The sequence below is a fragment of the Vidua macroura genome, chromosome Z (assembly GCF_024509145.1).
Source record: "Vidua macroura isolate BioBank_ID:100142 chromosome Z, ASM2450914v1, whole genome shotgun sequence".
Classification (NCBI taxonomy): Eukaryota; Metazoa; Chordata; class Aves; order Passeriformes; family Viduidae; genus Vidua; species Vidua macroura.
The window spans coordinates 28,345,625-28,371,656 of record NC_071611.1 but is presented as its reverse complement, the minus strand read 5'-3'; the positions used below and the strand labels follow the sequence as shown (position 1 = coordinate 28,371,656).

At 41.7% G+C, this 26,032-nt stretch overlaps 1 long non-coding RNA gene across 1 annotated transcript; it reads right to left on the bottom strand.

Annotated features, from left to right (window-relative positions):
• Positions 1-1,058: 1,058 nt before the first annotated feature.
• LOC128822609 (uncharacterized) lies at positions 1,059-25,160 on the bottom strand. Its single transcript, XR_008441514.1, has 3 exons — positions 24,467-25,160; positions 22,492-22,742; positions 1,059-1,901 (listed from the first exon to the last, which is right to left on the bottom strand). It is a non-coding gene; the product is annotated as an uncharacterized LOC128822609 (long non-coding RNA).
• Positions 25,161-26,032: the final 872 nt, after the last annotated feature.

Sequence of the window (26,032 nt, the reverse complement as noted above, 5' to 3'; positions counted from 1 at the left end):
TAACTCATGGTCAGGGCTGCTTTACAGCAGGCCAAGCAGAGGTCAGGATCCCAAGCGAAGCATGGCTTACCTTTCCCTGGTGCTGTTACCTTTCTGAATATTCTGAGTTTCAGAATTCCCCTGCCCACTGCAACTATCATGATTTAAAATTTTGGAATTGCTAATGCTTTTCTTTTCAAAAGGAGAGCACTGCTACAAACCTAAGCCCCACCTGCAGCATAGCCTGACTTTGGCGTGGTGTAACAACAGCTGAACAGCAACTGGCAGTGGTCTAACAATGAGCATGGTGATGGTGCCCATCACATGCACATGGACACCTTGTTCTTGTCCTCTGAAGGAATTGATTCCATGCACAAATCAGGAGAACAATTGCCACAGAGAATTTCACTGTCAGAGAAACAAAGCAGGGCTGTGAAGAGCCAGGGGCCCATGGAGGAGGGCAGGAAGAAGCTGGAATGTCAACACCTTGTGCATGGTCCCAGTTTCATCCCTGTAAAAGTAAGAAGCACTGGAAGCACTGAGGGCCAGGCAGGGCCCTGCAGTTTTGGACATCTGACTTGCCTGGTGTGGCAGGACTACTCTGGCAAAAGGCTCTCCACTGCTCAAATGAGTTCTTCTCAAAACTTAACTTACTCCCTGCCTCATTACACTAAAACTTAAATACTTCTTCGGGGGTTACTGAAGCCTGGGGCACAGTAACCACCTTAATTACTTCTGATCATGTATTGGGGCCTTTTACTACCATTTTTGCTGGCTCCTTTTTTGTGGTGATCTTTTTTATTATTAAAAAATTTTAATTGCTGTGTCTCCATTAAATTGTGGGGGCAAGTTGACCTCTAAGAAAGCCATGTCCTGCCAATAGTCTGTCAGGCTCCATTTTGCTCCCCTGGTTGAATGAAGTGCTGTAGCAGCTGGCAGAAAGCAGACCTCCTGGATGTTAACGACAGGAGCAGGGATCAGCTGCCTTCTGAGAGGTATGCTAGGATCAACACAGCAACAAAACAATACAGATTTCCAAACATGACATGCAGTTAATTCCTTTGCAGTAATAATTTATTGCTAAGCCATTAAGCACAATAAATGAAATCCATGTGAAATTTAACTGGGGAGCAATAAGAAAAGTGGGGAAGGCATTGAAAGCAGCTTCTTACTGCAGTTTTCAGAAGGCAGCATTGCCCATATTCTTCTTTTAGACAGAAACAAAAAGCATTTCCTACAGTCAAAAATATCATGTCCCCTTGAGAGCTGGATAAGCTCAACATTGGTGCTCACATCCTGAGAAGTATCTGGAAAGAGCTGCTTTGTGGAAGGGCTCTTCAGCTTTGTCTGTTTATCTGCTCAACCCTGGCACATGGAAGGGTGTCACGTTTTGTGTGAAGTTAAAGCTTGTATGAAGCTCTTCCTAGTCTTATTTACTGTGAGACAGGTTAAACAAGCAACTTAACCCTAGGGAAAGCCAGAGAAGCTGTACAGAGGCAGCAGCAGTCTCTCTCAAAGAAGAAATCCCATGCCAGCCATGCTATTTCATCCTTGCTCATGCTACCTCCCTCCCACATGTTCACATGTGTTCACCAGCTGCTCTGGTGTGCAGCTGTTTATACCAGCCACCACAGACCTGACCCTCTTCTGACATGAAAAAGTAATTTTATATAAATATACACACACACACATATACATTAACATACATATGTATGTTTGTTTGTATGTATGTATGAATTTTTGTTGGTGTCTGTGCTTTCAAAGTTAGATGCTCCACAGCAGTCTTTTCCTTCTCCATCCCCAAAATGGTTTCTCATTGAGGATCAAACCATAGCCCCATCAGCTATCATCACATAATATTGTAGTCCAAACTTCATAGAGCCAGCTGGCTGATACGTGATTTTAAAGTCCAAGCAGTCCTCCTGCATCAGTGAGAGAAAAAACAAAATAAATAAAAAAAAAAAGAATCAGTCATGAAACAGTACAGTAATACAGGTGCTAAAGACTGGTACTCCAGAGGACGTCTTCACAATGAGAGAGAAATATGGCTATAAAATCAGCTTACAATATTATTTGTCATATAGTCTTGTCCAAGACTTATGAAAATGCTAATTTTGTTCTGAGGAGAGACAGTCCCATAAGACTTGAATGCTTCAAAAGGTTTTCACCAGGAAGCACAGCTCCCTGGGAATGTAATTTGAGCGATTAGCTCTGTGAGGGACATATTGCAGAATGAAGGATCTAACTTAAGTCCATGTTTGTACATGGCACTACGGCAACCATAAATCACATCAGCCCTCCACAAGGTATTGAGAACAAGTTCAGAGCCCTAATATGCTCACACTGCCATCTTGACATGAGCACCCACACTTAAACTAAAAAAAAAGATAAAATGTTGGACTGAAAGTAGATTTTTCCTATGCTCATACTTAGCACGGAGACTTTCCATCCAGAGATTTTATCAAAGAGCATTATCATCTCCCCTAAAAAATGATGTAGTAGAATCCAAATCCATCCAAACTTTGCTAAACCCCAGGATTAGGAGTGTGATTTGTGTGGAAGTGACAAATCTCAGAAGCATGCCAGGATCTAATAGCAACAACCGGAATCAGTCAGCTAAACACGTTCTGCCAGGACCTTGGCAAACTGCTCTGTGCTGTAATGCATGGAGAGAAGTAGATTAGAGAATCAAAAGGGGTGTATTACAGTCTCAGAAGCTGGAGTTGGTTATAAGACTATTAGCATAACAAAAAGGAATGTAACAGGGCAGGAGAGCTGCCAAGGGGAGTGCTGGTAATTGCAGTCTCAGGAAGAGCAAACAGACCTCCTGCAGGGGCTGGCAGCAAGCAAGCACAGAGAAAGCCAGCAAGGGCTTCCAAGGGCTTTGGGGGAAGTGGAAAACTCTTATCCTTTCTGGTTTGATCCTGTACAGTTGTGCAAAAGGACAAAAGAGCTCACTCAGCATTGAGTGGAGGAAAGGGACTGACAAATCCAAAAGAAGATCGTCTGTCTGGTCAGGGAAAAACTGATACAGCAGGTGTCTGAATCTGTGTCTAGGAGCCTCCAGTGGAGCAGTATGTCCATGAATCTGTCGAAGAGCATTTTCCTATCCCAGATGGCTCGCAACAGTGAAGTAAAGGCCAGTGTGTTCCTCCCGGCCAATAGCTATGTGCCCCCAAGTCCTCCCTCCCACAACCAGAGAGACCCTCTGAGACAGAGGCTAAGCCAGGTGACTACAGAATGGGGAGGGAAAGGGCAGCCTTCCTATTGGAAAAATAGCATATTTATTCAGCTGATTAATTTTTAACAGGGAGGAAGAGCAAACACAAGGGAAAATGGTTCAATGGAGAAGAAGCGGAAAAATTGTGATAACAGAGCCAGAAAGGAAGATGAAGAGCAGAAGAGCAAGGAAGAGGGTGTCACTCACAGGCAGATGCCCACCTTCCTGAGGTGCTCCTGGGAAGTGATTTGTGCTCCAATTAATGTTTTCATTTATTTCAGGACAAAGAAATGGTTTGTTCAACAAACATGTTTTTGCTTCAAAATGGTTTGGAATGCCTGAAACTCCTGAATGACTGTTTACCTTTCTTTAAATAAAGAATAAAAAAATCATACTTTCAAAAATTCTCTCTCCATAGTCAGGATTATACATTTGAATAGAACTGTTTGCTGAACATGACTTGAATTTATCAAGTGTTCTATCCTACCTATAGCTGAAATTTTTTTGGAGAGTTTATAACTGAAGGGCAGAAACAATCTCCCTGTTTAGCTTCTCATCAGGCCTGTGCAAGATTTGGATACATTGGTTTCCCACATCAGCACAGGTCCAGGTCCCTTTCCTCCTGCCAGAGCAGGCAGTCATTGTAAGCTCTCAGCAGCTAAAGAACACAGAAGTGATTTTCAGCACCTCTGTGCAGACCTTCACCCTGTCCACAGCCCTCATTCCCCACGGGCACCTCCCAGAGGCACAGCATCTGTGAAGGGCACCTGGGAAGCTACACCTGAACAGAAGCTAAACTACCTTGCTTTGGGCTACATTATGTGCTTATAGATAGTGGTATACATGTGTCTGGGTGTCTGTAGCAGGAATAGCAGAAAAACAAGCGAGAAAGCAGCAAGCAAGCACTAGATCTGACTAAAAGACAAAGGAGAAGTTTAAAGGGCAAGAACTGCTTGAAAGTTGTGAATGAAAAGGAAGTCTGATCCTGTTTGCTTCCACCTGAGCTGAGGGCAGCAGGATTGTGATAAACAGCAGACATTCAGCAACACCTGACTCCACTGCCTGTTTTCTCCAAGAGTAAGCAATACATATGGAGGGCCTTTGGCTGCCCAGCTGGGTCATGCGGGAAAAACAACATGATGGGAATGGACGTCTCGTGATGTTATTTATTGGGCTAAACATGCCAAGTAGTGCAAAGAGGCTTACACACTCAGGTCAGTTGTGCTGTTATTGCAGCATTTACTGTTCATGCCACTCCCTGTGCACCACTTCAAAAGTTACCTGGCTCTGCCACATGATCCCTGAAAAGGAAGCCAAGACTTTTAACAATATCTGTTTTCCTCTGTTTTACAGGTCAATGCTCCAAACAAACTGCCAGTGTTCTCCTGAAAGATTGTGAAATTCAGCATGGAAAACATTGGGGCAAAAAAAATAACGAGCACATTGGTACTGTTTAGGAGGGACTACACATGTGAGGTAGGTGCAAAAAAATTTCCCTGCTTTAAAATACAAATTTATCTATGCAGATCATGATCCCATAATTCTGTGCAGCATTTCAATGGCACTTACATAGAAAACAGTTTGTTTGTTCACAGAACAAGCAAGACTGGGTAGCTGACTTCACTGACTCCAGGAAATATTTTGCCAGCACAAACTTGTGAACCACTAGCAGCCAAATACTCTTAAGATTTATTCAAAACAGAGCACTACTAGCTAGAAGTTCAGATCATTTTTCTTGTCCTGCTCTTCTTTAAATTATGAGTTTCCACAGGGCCAAGTTGCTTGTATGTTTATTTACTGTTACACAGCAAGCCTGCAGCTGGCAATAGTTTTTTGGGTCTTCTGGCTATGAACTTCACATTTCAGCTTCTTCTGGGTTGCCCATGGTTGTTTTTAGGTGATGTCAAACAAAAATCTCAAACTGTGTTTCTCCCACTCTTTGAGCAGAACTATTCTTATACAGACGTCTACCAGTACAAACAATGCAGCAATAACAGTAAAAAAAAAAAAAAAAAAAAAAAAAAAAAAAAAAAAAAGTACTGCTATAAATACTTTTATTGCTGACATAGATTATTTACTGCCACTTAGTTAATCCCTGTAAAATAGCACAGCTGAACACCTTTAAGTTTCATGCATACAGATGACTAATTAAATACACAATTAAATGGTTTGACCTGGTACTATTCTGACCATTAAAATCATTAAAGAAATAGATCTTGCGGTTCCCTCAAGGCAAAGTGTTCCAGTGAATAATTTGGGTATTGCAGTAGCTTGGAGAAGTTTGGGACAAACAGGGTACTCACAAGCTGGAGGGACTGGCTTGGGAACCAGCACATGGGGAACTGACTGCCTGACTCCATCTCTCAGCCCACAACTCCAGCTCATTGCTCTGTGCCTTGGAGACCAGGGCAGAAGGACACAGGGGACATTGCAACAAAAGTTAGCACAGGTCAGAATTCGGTCAGAACTACTAATTCATATTTCGACAAAGATTCCGCTGAATTCAAGACTTTCATTATAATGCCTAGGTGCGATTACAGTAGGTGATAAGCCAGGACCACTAATGGACATCCCTCAGCCCCTGTCCCTTGGCAGTCCCAGGGGAAGCTCAGGACCAGGTCATAAAGATGAGGCATTGTCTCATTTACATCGTTTGACTGAGCAACTGAGTTTCTGAGTCTTCTAAATAGAAGACATAGGCAAAGACAAATATGTTTTCCTTGAACATATTTATATTTGTTCATCTGTTTTAAAAGCTCAGGTGGTGATGCTGTGGGTGGATACACTGGCCACAACCACCCATCCTGTCTCATCTACTGATGAAGATATGTGGTGTGAACACACCCTTGGGTACTGCTCCATTGCAAGTAATAGCATAGACTCGTTTTCATGAGGATTTGGCAGATACAACCTCTCAATATACTTCTGAAATCAAAACTTCCATAATTGATGACACTTGGTCAACTTCCCTCCTAAATCACTGCCAGCAAGCATTTTTCTCTGCTTTCCCATGGTAGGATAAGCTACCTGTTTCTCTTCAGCAAAAGGGAATTGACTGTAGCCACCCAAATCACTGGGTCAAGACTGGCCATGTGGATAAGTAGCATGAGAAGCCTCTCTGGAAATACCAGCAATGCCATGTCAGGTGGGGCCATCCACGGCTTCTCTGCACATAGGCAAAATAACACCAGCTGCAGTTGCAGCATCACCTGAGGCTGAAAGCTTTGAGTCTCCTAGAGACCACATGCAGCATCTGAAGAGAGCTGACATACAGTACAAAGTATGCAGCACCTTTATATTTCTATGAGTCTGCCTTTTCTTTACAAGCATCCACTTTCAACACAGAACTCTGTTCTTGATGTACTGAGCACTGCCTGACTGGAACATCTATTCCTGCCAGATTTTGCTGCTTACTCTGTAGAGTAAGCAGAGGGTTTTTTTCCAAATGTGTTCCATCATTTTTCAGAACTATAGTAAAAGGTATTTCAGGGAAGATATGTACTTCTGTAATGACTTGGACAAATGAGAATAGCAGAAAAGCTGAGAGCGAGGAGAAAAAAAAGCTTTCACCATCCTCACTTGAGGCCACAGATTCACCTGAAGGCAACAGAGTTGACATTGATCTTCTCAAAACTCACATTGATCTTCTCCCAGCATAGTGCCTGATCCTCAGGTAATGAGTAGGGATTAAGGATCCCATGAGAGGCTTTAACTTGGCACAAGAAGGTCCTGGAGTAGAGCTGGGGAGGACTGCAATGTCTGCAGGTAGAAACCTTCCTCTGCAACTTCCCAAATAAGATAAAGCCCCTACTGACTGGCCAGGGAATAGGAGCAAAATCTCACTCTATATGGGCAGCCACAGCTACATATTATATCAAAATGGCATGGCCCAGTAAAGACCAGAGGCATTTGTGTGCAAAACCTTTTGATTCACCCGTTGTTATCAACCCTCCTTTCATGTCAATGGTGTCAATAAATGAATCATATTCAAAGGGTTGTTCACAAGATGTTAATGAAAAGCGGTCAGTAAACGTTTGCAGGAGCATTAGCACCAAAGTGGCCTTCTGTTTGTTGTCTGAATTGCAGATTAATTGGACATTTATGAACACTGGCTGATAACTCATGAATTTAAACAGACTATATGTGATTTTCATCATCTGCCCAGGAAGCTGCTACAGCACAGCACTGCTCAGATGAGAAGACATGAATACCAAATATATATCATATTACCAGGTCGTATGTTGTGAAACATAAACAGTCCCACAAAAACCTGATTTCACTGGGGATAACTTGCAAGCAGAAATGAGACTGCATTTTTTAAATAAGTTGTGTCTAGTTCAACTGTGAATAGTTGCCTGACTATAATAATAACTGACCAACAGAGATCAAGTAGCAGGTATCATATTCAGTCATGAATCTGATCTAAAAATAATTCCCTTAAAGCTTTTTGTGAGTAAACTCAAACATATTCAAAGGAATCTCTATTGCCTCCTGGACAATCTGGGAGTAGGAAACATGACAAAATATGCTGAATAAATTATTCACTGTGAATTGTCCTCTTGACTCTAACTTTGACAAGATGCTTCTTAGGAAAATCCCTTTTAAAAACAGACAATATAGAGCTATATATCAGATTATGTTAGGAGTCTTTAAAGAGCCCTGGATTTTCTGCCAAGCCAAAGTTTATTCAATGACTATTTCAAGGAATGAGGGGAAAATGCAGTACTAAAAAAAAATAATCACAGTTTTGTTTCACTGCACCTTTTAATATCTCCCTATTTCATTCTCACCTAACCACTGTGGAATCTCCATATTGTTGGTTCCAAACTTGAAGTAACAAAGTCCAAAGCCACAATTTCTGATTGAAGCCTTTTTTCATCCGTGTTTGCATAATTTTACTAATTTCTCTCTCTATGTGTTGCTTTGGTCTTTTTGCAGCATATTTTTGTCTCCCAACATTTTTCCTACCAGTGAAATTTCAGTTTGGTCTCACAATATAGAATCACAAAGACTGAAAAGTGTCAGAATTTATTACAGTACATTATAAGATTATTGCTATAAGGTTTTAATTCCATATCAAAATTCAGAAAGTAAGTGTGCAGCCTAATGGGAGGTGTCCTTTCTCATGGTGAGGGCGTTGGAACTATATGATCTGTAAGGTCCCTTCCAACCAGACTATTCTGTGATTCTGTGGTCAAGTTGGATACGGATTGGAAAATATAACACAGCAAAAGGCTGAAGCTGTGCCTCCCTGACAAGTTTCCTTACAGCTCCGCACAGTTTCGTGCCCCTCACATGCTGTGGGCTGGCGCGGGGAGGCCGCAGCCGGGGGGAGCACCACGGGCGGGCAGCCAGGGCTGTGGCATGTGGCGTGCTCACCAGCGGACCGCAAGGCATCCCACGCACCTGCTTTGTGCCTGCAGCAGGCCACGAGCCCGCAGTGACATGGTCTGGCTTGCGGCATTCCGCAGGGTAAGGGCAGGCATGCGAGACGCCACGGCCCCGGCCACAGTCTGCCACCGGCCGCAGCCTTCAGCCTCCCCGCTTACCAAGCCCTGCCAGCTGCTGACAAACAGCATGGTCAGATGGAATGGTTAAGGGAGATGTTTGTGAACTTTCACCTACTTGTCAGCTGTAACGTGAGGAAAAGGAAGGTGGAAGACTTTTAATTTGGGCCATAAACTCATATTCTACATGATTAATATGAAGGATGCTGTAGGAGATCAGAATTTTATGATGACAGAACAGCCACTTCAGCCTCCTTTACCCAAACAAAGTGGTTGGTGGAGAGCTCCAGCATACAGACATACAGGAATATATTCCCCAGATATACAGGAATTGCAGCAGTTCACTACAAAATGAGGCAGTCAGCTATATTCAGATGCCAGGCCCACATATATTTGGAGAAGATGTGGAAAACTCTGCCACAGGAGAAAATTATGTGAAAGGACTGCTTGTACATAAAGGGGTAGCCAGCTTTAGGAGGAAGATAGTAGCACAAACTCTCTTCACATAGAACACCTAGTAACATTCCCACAGGAGTATCAGCTATCTGCCTGCACCTTCTAAAGGACAGGAAGCAGCTCATTTTCTGCAAGGCTCATTTGTGGGGCAGAATGGGTAAAGGAGCTTCCTACATTGATAGAGACCTGTATAAGTGCCAGGCATTGCTTGATGTCATTCTCAAATCTTCAGCAAGGAGAAGCCTGGTCCTGTCCAAGTCCAGCCTGGCAGCCAGGAGCTGCATCCTCTGTGGAAGATGCACCCAAATCTGGTGTCAGAAGTGTGGTGACACTCATCTGATTTCATCTCAGCCTTTGCAAGTCCTACCTTCATTTCTTGTAATACACTGTTTCATGAAGAGGCCTGTGTGACTAATGGAGAGGTGGATACTGTGGGGTTGCACAAGACTCAGGAAAGGAAGGGCTCACTCTATGAATTACTGACCAACAAGGTGGGAATCTGTCACTTCTGAAGTGGAGACCTCAGTATATAGCAGGTCTTTAATACTTCTGGTTTCTTTTTCATTGCAAAGCCAATATGAGGGTAATCACTAGCAGAGCCTAGCCTAGGCTTCCCTGCACTGCAGTACATCAAAAGCCCAACACTTCTTTTTAATTAATTATGTATATTTAGTTAGTTATTATTCTTTTAATAATTGTTTCAAACTTACCATACTAGGACTCCCTTGTGACACCTACCAGAACAAATTATCTAGTTAGCCAGAGCAGAGAGCAGAGTTTTGTCTCCTGCTTGTGATTGTGCCATGGGACAGTAGGGGAGGCAAAAAATTAACTTCTGCTTCTCTTACTACAACTGTGATCGTCTCATCCCCTATTTCAAAGTCATGGCTTTTCCTTCACCCTGGTCACAGTAGGATCCTGTGGCAGGTTTTCAATGCTATTCTGTTGCTATAGCTTGCTATTCTGGTGTCTCAGCTCAATCCTCACCCAAGACAAGGCTGCAGATCCTCCCTCTGAGTAATGCAGCTAAATAGGGAGCCATTTTTAATGCAGTGTGAGTGATGATGGCTGTGATGTGGGAGGAAGCAGTTATATATGTTGATCCTCTTAAAACAGACCAAAAGGACAAGCTGTTCAAGCCAATGCTGCTCTGATCTATAAAGGCAGCAATTAAACTTGAAGCTCCTCTGGTACTGACAGAATGGGAGCATGTACAGCCCTGCATCTTCTCACTTTGATTTACCTGAGGGGCAACACAAGTGCCCATTGCCACCATTCTGCTTCACCCATTGCAACACTGCTGGATACCTTTGGCACTCAGTCTGTCTGCTGGTGTGAATATGCTACTATATCCTGGAAATCTCAGTTCTGACCCTGCCACATACAACCAGCCTCCAAACAATATTCAAAGGACCTGGGAGGGTGAGAAGCAGCATCAGCAGGATGCTGCCAAGTGGATGCTGCTGCTTGAGATGTGAGGAGTTTGTTGCATGACAACACTCCAGCTGAATTTAGTGCCTCACCTGTGTTTTCCACCTCACTCTGGCTGGAGAAAGTTAGTTCTAACCCTGGCTGCTGGCACTGGCATCCTCCCACAGCTCACACATCTTCCTCAGCCCTGGCCATGCCAGTAGCAGGACCAGCCATTGCTTGTCAGATGATGCCTCGTGAGCTCCATTTTCTTGAAGTGAGGACAAGCCTTCTACATTTTTCTCCATTCCCTTCTACAGTAGCACACATTTTTCATGAATTCTAATTATTATTATTTTTTAATTACCTCTGACTTGCCTATGAGCCAATTGCTGCTACACAGATATTGCTTTTCTTTACTTTGTTTCATAGTCATGTTTTTTCTGAATCACATTCTTTTTTTCTAAACCCCAAAATAGTATCTCAATACTATTACTTGAAAAAGAGCAAAACATGGTGCCTCAGCTGTAGGCAGCATATGATGAGCAAGAGAAAGAATGGAAAGAAGGCAAAGGATTTCAGTTTGAAAGCCAAGAAGATTGTTTTTCACACTGTCCCTAACAGCCCTGATAACCTGTATCTGGCAGCCACACTGTGTGCAACCCACACCAACCCTCTGGGCCTGAAAGCCTCCCTGCAGCACCCCAGACTCCAGCTAGAAAAAAAAGATCTTGAAGGTAGGGAAACCCCAAGGTCAGTTTTGCAACTGCTGGGTGATTTCCCAAAGTCCCAGGCAGTGTTTTTGCACTCCTGGGATCAGGAGGAAGTAAAAAATATTGTCTTTTTTCTCCATTGTTGGGGGATTTCCTGGGATGAGAAAGTGACACTGCATTTGGAAATCCGTGTCCTCTTACTGTCCTTGTCGTTCCACAGGCCAAATGTTGTGACCTCCAGGGAGGTCATGTTGTGTCACAGGGAAGAGCTGAGACAACAAGTCTCTTTGGGATTGAAAAATAAATAAAACAAATATGAGATTGACATGACAAGATAACATCCTTATACGCTTCATCTACTTTCTCTATTCTGCCATGCATTACTCTTCTGTTAGGTTTTCCAGTAAATCAGGTGGGTTTTATCCCCTCCAGCCTAGATCTCCAGACATAACATTCAGCATTTTTGATGATCTCATAGCAGTCTCCAGAGCAAATTGCCTCAGAATGCATCAATTTTTGCTAGCGTCGTTCTCTTGTCATTCAGCATCCAGAAAATCAAATCATGTCTCTGAAGCAGCACAAGGATCACAGACTCCAGCTCCTGGCCCTGCACAGGATGCCCCAAGAATCACACCATGTGCCTGAGTGCATTTTTTCAAATGTTTCTTGAACTCTGTCAGGCTGGTGCTATGACCACTTCCCTGGGGAGCCTGTTCTAGTACCCAGCCACCAGGTGAAGAACCTTTTTCTAATATCCAGCCTAAACCCTCCCTGGCACAACTTCAGGTGATTCCTTCGGGTCCTGTTACTGTTCACCAAAGAGAAGAGATCGATGTCTGCCCCTCCTCTTCCCCTCATGAGGAAGTTGCAGACAGCAGTGAGATCTCCCCTCAGTCTCCTCCAGGCTGAACAGACCAGGTCACCTCAGCCTCTCCTCATACGGCTTCCCCTCAAGGCCCTTCACCGCCTCCATGTCCTTGCTGGACACTCTCCAGTACCGTCCTTCTTATGCTGTAGCACCCAGAGCTGCCCCCAGCACTCGAGGTGAGGCTGCCCCAGAGCAGAGCAGAGCAGGACAATCCCCTCCCTTGCCCAGCTGGCAATGCTGTCCGTGAAGCCCCCAGGACACGGGTGGCCCTCCTGGCTGCCAGGAGGCAGGCCTGCACTGCTGCCCCATGTTCAACTTGCCGTCAGCCAGGACCCCCAGGGCCCCTTTCCATGTCACTGCTGTCCAGCCTCTCATTCCCCAGTCTGTCTGTACATCCAGGGTTGCTCCTTCCCAGGTGCAGAATCTGGCACTTTCTCCTGTTGAATTTCATATGGTTGATGATTGCCCAGCCCTCTAATTTTCAAGGGCTCTCTGCAGGGCCTCCCTGCCCTCAAGAGAGTCAGCAGCTCCTCTCAGTCTTTTGTCATCTGTAGATTGGTTTTGTATCCCTCCCAGTCCTGCACCAAATCATTTCTGAAGATGCTGAAGAGCACAGAGCCTAAGGTAGAGCCCCATGGAGCCCTCCTAGTGACAGATCACCACTCTGATGGCACCCCATTCACTGTAACCCCTTGTGCCTGACCCATGAACCAGCTGCTGTCCCATCATGCGATCTCTTTATCCAGCTGTGTGCTGGACATTTTTTCCAGGAGGATCCTGTGAGATGCAGTATCAAAAGACTTACTGACATCCAAAAAGATGACATCAACTGGCTTCCCCTGATTAACTAGGTGGGTCACCTGTCATAAAAGAAAATCGGGTTTGATAAGCAGGAATTTCCTCTCATGAAGTTGTGCTGGCTGTGATCAGTTACTACATTGTCTTCCAGGTGTTTTTCAGTACCTTCCAGAATCTTCTGCATAACCTTGCCAGGCACTGAAATGAGACTAATGGGCCTGTGGTTTCCAGGGTCATCTTCCTTGCCATTTTTAGTCTTTTAGTTTCTAGGCAGTTGGGACCTTTCCATATTCCCAAGATCACTAAAATCAATCAAGAGAGGCCTCATGACAACATCAGGCAGCTCCATAAGTATTCTCAGTTGAATACCATTAAGTGCCGTAGGCTAACAGGGATGCAGCTGGAACAGCAGATCCCTCAAAACTTCAGGGGTCACCTGGGAGTTTATCATTCTCACAATCATGTTTCTCCTGCTCAGGGCCCTGGGTTCCCCTTAGTTCAGCATTTGTGTTGAAGATGAGGGCACAGAATGCATTAAATTCCTCTGCCTGGTCTCTGTGAGGGTACCATCCTCACCCTGTAACAGGCCAATGTTATTTCTGCCCTGCCTTTTGTCATTATTCAAAAAGACATATTTTTATTGTTCCCCACATTTTTGGCCAGTTTCAATTCTGGTTGAGCTTTTGCCACATGAATTTTCTCCCTACAGTGGCAAGCAGCATCTCTGTATTCTTCCCAAGTCACCCTGACACTGCTTCCACTGGGCATACATCTTCCTTTCTTGCTTTACCTCCAAGATTCTACTTAGCCAAGCCAGCCTCCTGCTTCATTTGCTTGACTTCAGACATTTAGGAATTGTCTGTTCCAGTACCCTTAGGAGGTGGTGCTTAGAAAGAAAGTGACAAACCCTGATGGACCCCAGCATCTTCAAAAGATTTTTCCTGGGGCACTTTTCCACTTGTTCCCTGAGAAGTCTGAAGTCTGCTCTCTTTGTGTCCAGATTTGAAGTTTTGCTGGCACTTTCCTCCTGTCAGCATAGATTTTAACTTGATCACTTCATAGTCACTGTGGCCAAGACAGGTGCCAATCATCATTCACAACATCTGCTCTGTTGGCAAGTAGCAAATTAAGTCAAGCCTGTATCATGAAGTTGTCATCCAGGTGTTTTAGGAATCTTCCGGCCCTGTTTGTGCCATCTGTATGGTGTTCCCAGTTAACATCTGTAAAACTGAACTCTCCCATAAGAACAAGGGAAGTTGATTTAGAGGCATGCCTTAGTTCCTCAAAGCATAATCCATCAACTTCATTATCCTGGCTAGGAGGTCTGTAGCAAATTCCCACAATGGCATCCACATTTGTCTTTGTTTCCTACCCAGAGGCTCTCAATTGCACCATTGCCAGCTGTAAGCTTTGTACATTCCAGCCTTTCCATTAGATATGATGTCACACCCCTGCCTCCTTTGTCCTGTGTACATCTCCTGAAGAGCCTGTAGCTGCCCAACAGGGCACTCCAGTCACAGGACTCATCCCACCAGGTTTCATTTAAGTCAGTGATATCAAATCTCTGAGACTGAATTGAAGCTTTGAGCTCCTCTTGTTTGTTCCTTATGCTGAGTGTATTGGTAGAGAAACATTCCAGGTGTTGTACTTCGTAGCAAACACCTCATGAAGCAGATTGAGGTAGCCCATTAGTGTTCATTTCCTCAAATTTTGACACACCATCCCACTGATTATCACTGGTGAGCTGGGTATTTTCTAATCAGCCATGCTAGCTGCTGTGCCAGAGCTCTTTTTCCACTCTGAGAAAGGTGCAGCCCATCAGATGTTGGTAGGACAGGTGCTGAATAGATCATCCCATGGCCATAAACCTCAAAGTTTTTCTGAAGACACCAGCCTCAGAGCTATGTGTTGATTTGTTGGATCTGCCTATTCCTATCAATATTTTTCCTTGCTACTGAAAGGATTGAAAAAAACCACTACCTGTGTTCCTGATCCTACAACTAATTGTCCTAAGGCCCTGAAATCCTTTTTTATTGCCCTTGGACTTCTCTTTGTTATCTCATTATTACCAACTTGAAGAACCATTGATGGATAATAATCAGAGGGCCTTACTAGACCAGAGAGTTTTCTAGTAATGGCCCTTACCTGAATCCCTGGGGGATAGCAGCAGACTTCCCTGTGGGTGGGGTCCAGTCAGTATATCAGGTCTTCCACTCCCCTTAGGAGGGAGTTACCTGTGACAACTACTCTTCTTTTTCTCTTAACACAGGAGGTTGCAGTGCAGGGTATAGATTGTTTTGCCCTAGACAGCTCTTCTATCCCAGCACGACCTCTGTCCTCCTCATCAGTAGGTTTTCCTTCTGGTTCCAGGGCTTCATACCTCTAGTAAAAAGTACCACTCCTACTTTTCACTGTCAAATTTTTAGTAGGAGGATCCTTCCTTGTGGTATGGGCACTGACCAGTTTCCAGCCTACCTGTTCAACACACTCTCAACTAGCTACTTGACAGGGTTCTAGGTCCACCTGGCTCTTAACTACAAAGCAAATTCAAGATTTCTGTGACTGTAGTGTCTCTGAGAATAACCTATCAATTTCTTGCTCTTTTTTTCAAGTTCCTTCACCTGATCAAACAGATATTCCCAGGCCTCAGCTGGGCCCAAAAGGGCAGGACCCTCTTTCTCTTTTGGTCCCCCCTAATAGCATTGAATCTCCCCTGGTTCTGCCTAGCTACAAGCAGGAAGTGCAAAACCCTTTTTAATATTTTAGTGAAATAGAATCAAGTCAGGAACTTTATAGAAATGCTGGTATTAATCCAGGAGTCCTCATACCAGGAGGTATGAAATGTGCCTGTCCCTCCTGACTGTCAATCCATGAAAGAATTAGATCTTCAAAAAAAAAAAGAAAAGAAATCACAATAAAGCTCTGTTCAAGATATCTCAGCTTCCAAATACTTAATTTTCTGAAACAAGAGAGCAGTATGTTGACATGCTTTAAACCTTATCAATTTAGTTACCATTTTCAATAATTAGTAAAATAAATTTTGTGCTCCAGGTTGTGCATTAGTCAATCAACATCAAATAAGGCTGCCAGAGCAACTCTTTCAGCTCTTAGACACATTAGTTATGCCTTTTCATACTGCAACAATTTGAATTCAATTCTTTTTTAAATTGAAATTTTCTTCAAAACTGAAATTTCTGAGAGCCTTGTTTGTCTGATATTCACCAGAATAGTAGAAGTCTTGGGTCAGATCTATAGTGCTGCTATTTCATCTCTCTTCAGACACAGATAATAAAGGACAACTGAATAAAAGAAGAAACAATGATCACAAGGAAATGGTTGGGAACCATTTTCTAGTATAAAAACCAACTTTCTAAGTATATTAGAGTTTAAATAGGCGTACAGGATGAACCAGTTTTTTGGTTCGTTGGTCAAGAAAGTAATTGCATCTGTTTTGACTCAAAGGATATTAATGTATTTTTTCCCACAAAATTAACATTTAAAAGAATTATTTCCCCTAGAAAGCAATTACTTTGATAATGAGCATATTGACATATTTGTGTTTTACTTTTACAAGTCGACAGGAAGTGCACATTGGTGTTTCTGTCCTGTTGGAGTAGGCTGGGGATGCTCTTTCCCTGGCTTTGGCCCTGTCACTTCTCCCCATGGCAGACAAACACACTTTTCCCTATGCTTTCATTCAATCAACAGAGCACATTTTCATTTGCATTTCTAGGTGAACTTGGTGTTTACATCAGTTCAAGATTATTACCTTTTAAGGGTAGGAAGGTTTTTACACTGAGCATGTGCTAATGATGTGAGAGTTGAGCTGGGCAAGGGGGCTTCACCCAGGAGGGGCAACTTTATGTTCAAGAACATAGAGAAGAAATAAGTGGAGACTGAACACCAGAAAAAAATATTCAATTGATACTATGTCAAGCCCTGGGTTACAACACATTTTGCATAGTATAGGGAATAGTTAGGCATTAGCATAAGGATGGGATGTAGCACAAGGAGGGCATTAGCATAAGGATGGGATCATAAGTATGCAGATGTTTGACTTTTCACATCTCTAGGATGCTAGGAAACCCTTTGCTGAAATAGTTTAATAAGCCAGAACTAATACCTCATTTTCCCATGAAAGTGGAAGAACATCTTCCTGCTAATGTTGTCTGGAAGAGAAATGTTTCCCCTGAACAAATCACAGGACATAGCACAAGTGGAAACTTTAGCCACAACGTTGTCAAATGCAAAATAGCTTTTTTAGGGTTTGTTTGTTTTGTTTGCTGTGTCAAAGATATTTGAGGCAGTTCCTCAAAATAACTTGCCTGTACCCTTGGTAACACATGCTGGAATTTCCCTTCTCCTCCCCTCTCATTTCACCCCAAATTCAAACCCTGTTGAGCACAATCTGTACAAGATATCATACTGTGATATTGTACTGTATTATAGTCCTACATTGGAACTTCTATTGTGTAGTTAAGAATATGTATGTTCAAAAGATACTTAAATCAATTTATGGTAGAAAAATGTGGTAGATTCACAAATTGTCTTGCGATTCACGTTGTCGTCATTGTTGTAGCATTTATGGGGTTTTTTTTAGACAAATATCTTTCACAATGGTACAACAGGATAAAGTCATGCTGCTCACAGCATCACTTATTTGTTTATTATTTCAAGGAATGTTTTAAAAATCCTATGTTGTTTTACTCAAACATTAGTTTCTTCAATCCTCTTTGGAACCAATGCCATAAAAACCATCAGTACAAGCAAAACACATGACAGAAAATGAGAGCATCTCTGTGATTATAAACTGACCTAACAGCTCCTCTGACTTACAGCCTTTCATTTTAATGTTATCTGTCTTTATATCAATTTGTATTTTATTATTGACTTCTAAATTTTTCAGAAACCTGAACAAGTAATACAGTGTTTTCCAAGATGTATTGTACATCTGCAAACACTGCCTATTAAATCTGAACTAACTGTCCTCTGCTGTCTTTGCCTGAGGTCTTACCATATTAATTCCAATAGTCACAAGCTTTAGGGGTTTCCTTTGTCCAGGCATCTTTTTACTTGATTCTTACTTAATAATCTGTCCAAGGTCACCAGTCCCTTTCTTAAGAAAAGCATCTTCTCCCCTTCTAGCTTTTTCCTGGTATAGCAGTTTAATCACAAGTAGTATTAAGGATTCAAGGTTTAGCTGCTTTGAGAGACCTGTGTACATCTACAAATGACTATCAGGTTTTAAAAGACATAGTTCATGCATGTCTTCCCTTAAATGTCACTACCATCTGCACTTTTACTGTACAGGTACAAGAAACTGTCTTATTTTTTCTCTTCTTCCTTATAAATGTTGCTGCCTGTTTTGATGAAGTTGTCCTTGCTTACTGCTGGTGTGGCAGCAGAGCTGGGCATGCTGCCCTGCTCCCAGTTTCAGTCCTGCCCTGCTCTGGGTAAGGCCACTGAGCCCCACACAGCCCAGCCAGGAGGGATGAGCTTCTGGAATGCAGCTACTGCTATCAACCACCAAACTCCAGGCTGCCATCATGGCCCAGCCTTCAAGCCATGCTGTGTATTTTAGAGATAAAGGCTAAGTAGTTCAATGCATTCCCCTAGTTTTAGTCTTTCTGCTTGGAGGATTTGCAGTAAAGCCACCACTTACTGCCAATATTGACTGACTGTTTTGATACTGATACTCACTTAAGATATGCTGTTGCATAAACATAAACTGTCACAAAGCACCAAGGAGTGTCAGTCACCATCAGCCTGGGCTAGCTGGTAAACAGTAAACTAAATGAAGAAAATTGTGCATCCTTACTACTCAGTCTGTGTGCTACCCAGTTCTTCAAATAGCATTTAAATGTCCTGGATATGTAAAAATAAAGTATTTCACTTGAGTGTTCAACTGGGCAAGCTGATTTGTGCCAGTTAATTTAGACACTTGTTTAAAAAATCTCATGCAACTTCTAAACAGAAATTGAGGAGGTGAAAAGGGGGAAGCCAATCAAAGACACAGGACTGGCAGCCTTATCATGCCATTCCACTGCCCTGAGGCCAGTAGACATGTCAGAGGTCTGTTCTTGCAGTCATCACAAGTTGAATGTCCTGAGAAGGCAATGAAGGAAGACAAGCACGAGTCTTGACTTTCTCTGTTTAACAGAAGGTTTTACTGGTACAGATCAGAGGTGAATTTACAGTGTCTTTCCAGGCTAACTGCCTGTCATAGATGGCCTCACGAATTCACCACTATCATTGTTCAGCTTCTGAACAATGTTCTGAACAATGTTCTGGAGTGAGGTTTCCAAAAGTATTCAGTCATGAATCCATTCAGTCACGACTCCACATCCCACTGGCTTTTAACTATTGTGAGAGTGTAGTGAGAAAAGAAAGCTAAGAGTCCACTGAGGTTCTTTAAATTCCCAAACAAAATAAACCCTATTGACCAAAAAACATTTATTGCTAAACAGACTGTACTGGGAAACTTATCACCACTTTTAAAGAGATTTCTTCCATCTCTCAGCAGAATTTGAAGGGACACTGATTTTAACTACCTTTGGCAAGGTTGCATTTTTAGCAGAGTACCTTCCTTAACGTGAATACACATTACAAAGAAAGGCTGGACCTCAAGACATCTCTTAGTCAAAATAGGAGCCACTGAGGAAATCAAGTGGATGAAACACTCAGATAAAGCTCTTTTAATACATTTTACAGTGTTTGGATTGCACTATGTTGTATGTTAGTCATAGTATTTCCCTCCACTCCAAGTAAGTGTAATCTTAAGAGGAAAATAAACACCAGCATTTTCGCATATGTCTATTGCTGTACAAAAATGAAAACAGAATATATATTGGATTAAGTTAGCTGAGTTTCAAAGCATTCCACTCTAAATCTTAGTCAGATCTTTGCTGTGTGTCTTAAATTCCTTATTAGTTCATTCTTCTGCATGCTTTTAGATTATCATTTGAAGGGATTTAGAAGCCATCCCTAATAACATACCTGTGTTCCCAAAGGAGTTTTATCCTGGTACCTTCAGTATTAATAGCCATGTACACATTTTGCATTGGGCAGGAGCAACTGTGCAACCAAATGAGTTTTTTGGAAATTTACAATAATACTAGGCAACGGTATTAAATCTACTGTTATATTTATGGTTTGTAAAAAACTTAGAAGTAGAAACTACTATACAAAAGAGCATTTTCATAAGCTTAACTGGAACAGCAAACCCAGCTTACACAGAAGTTTTGAAAGTAGTTAATATGGTCCCACATTCACATAGCTGTTGTCTGTTGAAGCCTTCCCCCAGCAAAAAGAAAAATAAAATTGCTAGCTCTGTTGTCTTTAAAGAGCATTTTGCATTATTATTATATTATAGTTTGGAATTAACAGGACTCTTAAATCCCTAGGTAAAATACAGGGTAATTGCACTTTCATGACCTTCCCTTGCAATGCCAATTATCTAAGCTCACAAATCCTACATGGGAAGATTGTAAGTTCAGACCCCTGCTGTGCTTATGAAAATGAGTATGTCCTCATTGTATGCTGCACAGAGAAAACATTTATGTTTTGTACTAGCATCAACAGAAAATCTCTGCATCCTGCTGCACACAGAGACCTTCAGGAATGGTTAATTAAATGTGCTGTTCTTGAGCTGCATTAAATTTCAGCTTAGCTCTGTCTCCTTCAAGGTACTGCACATCTCTCTTACTCCTCTGTCACCTATACAATTTCTTTCTTTATGTACAATTCTCTCTTTGCACATTCTAACCCATGTGGCCTTTGGCTGTAGCATAAGAGAACCTTCCTGGCTACCTAGAAATTTAATCTTATCAGCCTTTTTCTGAACCAAGAGAAAGTTTCTTTCTCTCAAGCCAGGTTAGATTAAATAGTGCTTTTTTGCACTTGCCAGTTCAAGTTCTCTGCTTCTGTTATTGTTGACTACACTAAGCACAACCAGGCAGGAGGCTCTGTCAAATTTAAGATGTTTTGATTTATGTTGTGAGCAGTAGACAAAAGAGCTTAACATTTTTGACTAAATCACCCAAGGCATCTTCTTGTATCTTCTTCTGACCATGCTGCACAGAATTAGAAAAAACTCTGCAAGAGGAGAAGTAACTCCTTTTGATGACACAGAAATAATATTGCTCTTCACTGGCACATATGTGGGTATAAAGATGAAAAATCTCCAGCCTGATTTCTAATAATACATGTAGGTGAGGGGAAAAATTCACAGAACTATGATGCCAGACACATTGAATTGGATGATATAAGAGAGAATATTACGACACATTACATCTGTGCCATGTGGCTGTGTTGAGAGTAGTGCTGGGTTCTACCTTTTTGACTCCTGAGCTGCAGTTACCACTACAGCTTCTTCACCTCACAGCTGTAGATGTTTGAATTTAACACAGGGGAGGGCTGTCAGGGTTGTATGATGTTTGACAGACTGCACAATTCATGTTAGGATTTTCTTTTTCCGTACAGTAGTTGCTAACAGGAACATAACAACCTCCTACTGGTTTTGTGCATGTTTAGTCTCTGAACAGCAGGAAGACATTGACGAGTGATGCGTCAGAGTGATTCTATCACTCTGAAACTCCACCACTGTATCCGGACTTTAAATTATAGGACAGCATTCTCCCTAGCTCGTACCCCATGCTTGATGGACCTGCATATGGGTACAATGTAAATGGAAGAAGTTGGACAGGAGATAGAAATAAGCATTTCCCATGCTATGAGTTCATTAGCAATGTTAAAAATGTCTGACATGACATAAAAATGTCTGACATGATTGTACCTTGATTTTCAGCACCACCACTCTCAAAGACGTCTGTCACTGAAAAATGAGGGGATGGGTATATTTGCCTACCTAGGGAGCCTCAGTAGCAGAAAATCTGTCCAATTCTGGTGCCTGTGCAGGAATCATGAGGCTGCTTCAGGACACAGTGGCAAAGCATCTCTTTAGAAAAGACAGAAGATTTCTGCCATTAGGAATGGGGCATTCAGTAACAATCAAGAGATTGTGTATAGCCACTTTTGGAAAGGAAAAAAATGCACATACAAAATTGGCCAAGGTAAATCCAACCAGTTGCAATAGCTTGGGTTTGGATTAAGTTCATTTCATTTAGGGTTTGGGGTGTGGGCTTATGGGAGAGTTTTTGCCACCCCAAGCAACTTAGTTCTGATATTCAGATTGAAGAAATTCATTATTTGCCCCATGCTCTGAATTAATCAAATTGAAGGAAAGCAAAATTCTTAATTTTTGTCGTTTTTTTCCCACTACAGAACTTAACATAAGGTACTGGTTTCAATTTTTATATAATTTTAAGGGTAGTTTGCCAATAACAATTATAGGCTCACTAAAAAAGAGCAGTGTCTGAATATTACCTGTCGAGTCTAAAAGTCTCTTTAAGAATACTCAACAATCTTTTAATTTGTGCATCAAAATTTTGCCAGAGTTTTATGAAATAAGATGATAATATGGAGTTTGGAACCTTTGGATTTCTTTGGTGACTGCAACGAGTGCTAATAACAGATCAGTACCTCTGAAGGCTGCTCTGAAGTTCCTTCAAATCCCTAGGAATATGGAGTCTATAGGTCTTGGCAGTGGTGTTAGCTGCTCGCAGTGGTGCACAACAAGAACGCAGAGTCAGAAGAGCTGGACCAAGAGAGACCCTCACACAAAACTTCTCATCTGTAGCGCTGAGGGTAAGAGGATTTCTTTCTATGTCCAGGCCAGAACTAAGCAGGAAAATGTAGCACCGTTTTATGACATGGGTATTTTTCAGCTTTCTCTACAAGAAAATAAGAGGAAAAATATTTTGCTTTACTAGTGAAACTTTAATGATTTCCAGCAGTTAGTTGAATGAAAGGAAAAATATGCAAACAGAGGTGCATCCCCTTTGTTTTACAATGGCAGTTGGAAATTTGGGGTTTAAGCATTGAAACCTAAAGGGAGATCATCAAAAGTTCCTATTCTGGAAAAGAAAGATAAAAGAAATCTCTGCATCTAATCATTTTTCTTCATCAGTCTTGTCTGTGACTGAGATGACATTTTGAGTATGACAGAAATACATTCTACTCTTGTTACAAGACTCTCTGCTGTAATAGACTTTGATATAAATCTGTGCTATCATGCTTTCTTGTGCCATTAGAACTCATGACACCCTTGTTATGACAACATTATTTACAATATTCCAAATTAAACTTCAGATATTGCTGTAAAGGGATGTTCACTCTTGTTTTCAAGTTTTCCCAGACTGCATACATTATGATTCTAGGTTTTAGATATTTAACTTTGAAAAACAGGTTTCCATTTTAAATGATTGAACATTACTTATTTTTTCAAGTCAGTTTCTTTTGCACAATTCCAAGGGTCTACAGTATGATTTATATAACTCTTGAGAGTGAGTGGCATGAACAGCCTTATCCATGTCAGAATTTATCAAGCTCAGACATTTGAATCTGGATTGCACCATATATACATGTCCTACATACAAGTAACTTAATCTGCAGCACTGCATCTACTTCCAGGATCATATGGAGGTGTCAGGGCCCTACCTCCATTTCCTTTGAATTACCATTTGAAAATCAAGCTCTTGCAGTATCTCCCACTTATATGCTTCTCCTTCAGGTACAAACCCTAAAGTCTTATTAGCCCTCTTTTGCACCTTCTTTATACTTAGCTCAAATAAGATCAAAATGCAAAAAAAAGATAAATCGGTACAAGATCTAGTAGAAAGAAGAGGAAATCAATATATTTTTGTCTATTTTAAAAACATTTCCCTAAAAAATTTGTTGGAGTGAAAAATCCTTTTTTTTATAAATGCAACCTTTTAAGAATTTAAGGATTTATTATGAGTAGGAAAGAAAACTGGTACCCCCCAAACCATTGTGCCTGAAGGGAGAAACAATAGTTTTAAAAGTTGGGAGGAAATCTGTTTTTATTACTCATGCCTTTTCTTCTTGGGGACAAAATGGGGAAATATTTCTTCTACTTCTCCATTTTCACTTCCCTTTCTTTAATTGGACACTGAAAAAAATGTGAGGAGCAGGGAGCAGAATTTCACATGAAAACAAAACCTAGTTCTTTAAGTTGAACATCTTGTGGAACGTCTCCTTGTTCCAAAGAGTTAAGGATAGGCAGGCTGCAGCACAGGTGTGTGAAACAAGCTAGGGAAGAAGCACAGTCACTCTGCATCATTTCCCAGCCCTTTGGGAGCCCAAATAAATAAAAATAAGAGTGAAAGTGGAAATAAACCACTGGCCACCTTGTTGGACATTGCCACATTGAGTTTCCTTTGCAATTAAATGCAAATTAATTTTGCATGTTGAATGCTACCACATTCCTCTTTGATTGTCCCCTCTGTTTTAGAGAGAGAGGAACATCTCTGGATTGATTTGGAGGTTTTTTTTTTTCCTTTTTGCAATGGTTTTATGAACAACTTTTCAAACACAGATGTGACAGATGAGGCATGGCCACCCTTCAGAAGTGCCTCTGCTATTTAACCCAGCTTACCTTCAACAGGGGTTTGGAGGCATCTGAAGCTCCACTCCACAGAGAAGGAGGCCACCCTTGTTTTTCCTTCTAGGAGTACCAAGCCAGCTTCTCACAGAGCAGCCCTGTTTCCCATCTTTCTCAGCTGGCTATGACTTTCAGTTAGGGGATTAATGTAGTTGTGCAGGACTTCACCCAGGTCCCAAGCAAGCTCCATGAATTTCTACTGATTTGGAGAAGGGTAGAGAAATCTATTTTAATCAAAATTTGGAGAGAGAGAATGCAGTGCTGCTCAGGGCAGATTAAGGGCAGTACCCATGCCAGTTGGTCCCATCAATTTGCAGGCATGCTGTGACCTCTATGCATCATTCACCTCAGCCAGACCTGTGTGGTAATGCTGTGCAAGGCAATACAATACGGAGGTGAATAACACCTTCTACCTGACCTCATCATTTTGCTCAGATTGAGGTGGTCTTAGAAAATGTAGGATCTCACAGATGCTTTCCATAATCTGAGTCCAGTGACTGATCAAGTCAAAAACACAGCCAAGCTGTGAACCTCCTTCAGTTTTGGAGGGAATTAATGGAGGGCAAAACTGCAAAACCCTGTCTTCAGTGCATTTCTTCAGTGTTCAGCTGCAGAAGAGAGGCTTTGGGGTAAAAAAGTGTCTCCAGCTGGCTGCAGTCTGGCAGGCACTGTGACTGGCCAGCACAACCCATACTAGCCTTCATTGCTGAAGTCTCCTGTGAAAACACAAGGTGGGCAGTGAGCACTACAGAAGAACTGACATCACTGAACTAGTTTAAAAGATGCTGCAAATGTTTGTTGAAATATCCAAAGGGAGATTTATGCTCACCATCCATTCCAAAGCATGTATAACAATTCATTCAATGTCATAGACTAGAAACTAGCACTTCTTTTTCCAAGCAAATTGGTCTGCATTCACTCAAAATACGTGCACTGCTTATAATCACACAGTATCTCATAAACAACTCATTCCAATGTGAGTCCTGTATTTTGAAAATTATGTATTAAACCTAATTCACAGGTTTTTGTGATACAGACAGAGACATTTTTTGAGTTTTCTGGCTGATTTTTCAGTTTAGTGGGAATGAGTCTGCTAAGACACATATGCATATATCATACATATGTATATACAATCTTGAAATGTTTAGGAAAAGACCCAAAAGATTGATGGTTCACTTCCAAATCTGCATAATTTTCTTTTTCATTTAAAGGTCATGTTCTAGATCATTCCCAATCATAATCTGTCAACATAAGCCCCAGATAAGGACTGTCTGACAGCTGGATATTAGAAGAAAGCTCCTCTTCATGCATGTTTTAAAATCTTTACCATTAATCTTGCCAAGAAATCTCAGTTAAATGATTGTGGAATATTACATCAAAGCTATCCAGTGATCAACAATATGACTTATTTTCTGACAAGTACAACTTTGTCATTTTTATCTGATGGTCATCACATCTTCACACAAAAATAGCTCTCCTTTTTTTTCTCTCCCCTCTTTTTCCCCCAGCTTGACTACAGTGCAGATTTGTATTCTTGACACTCTCATCCCTGTTTGATGA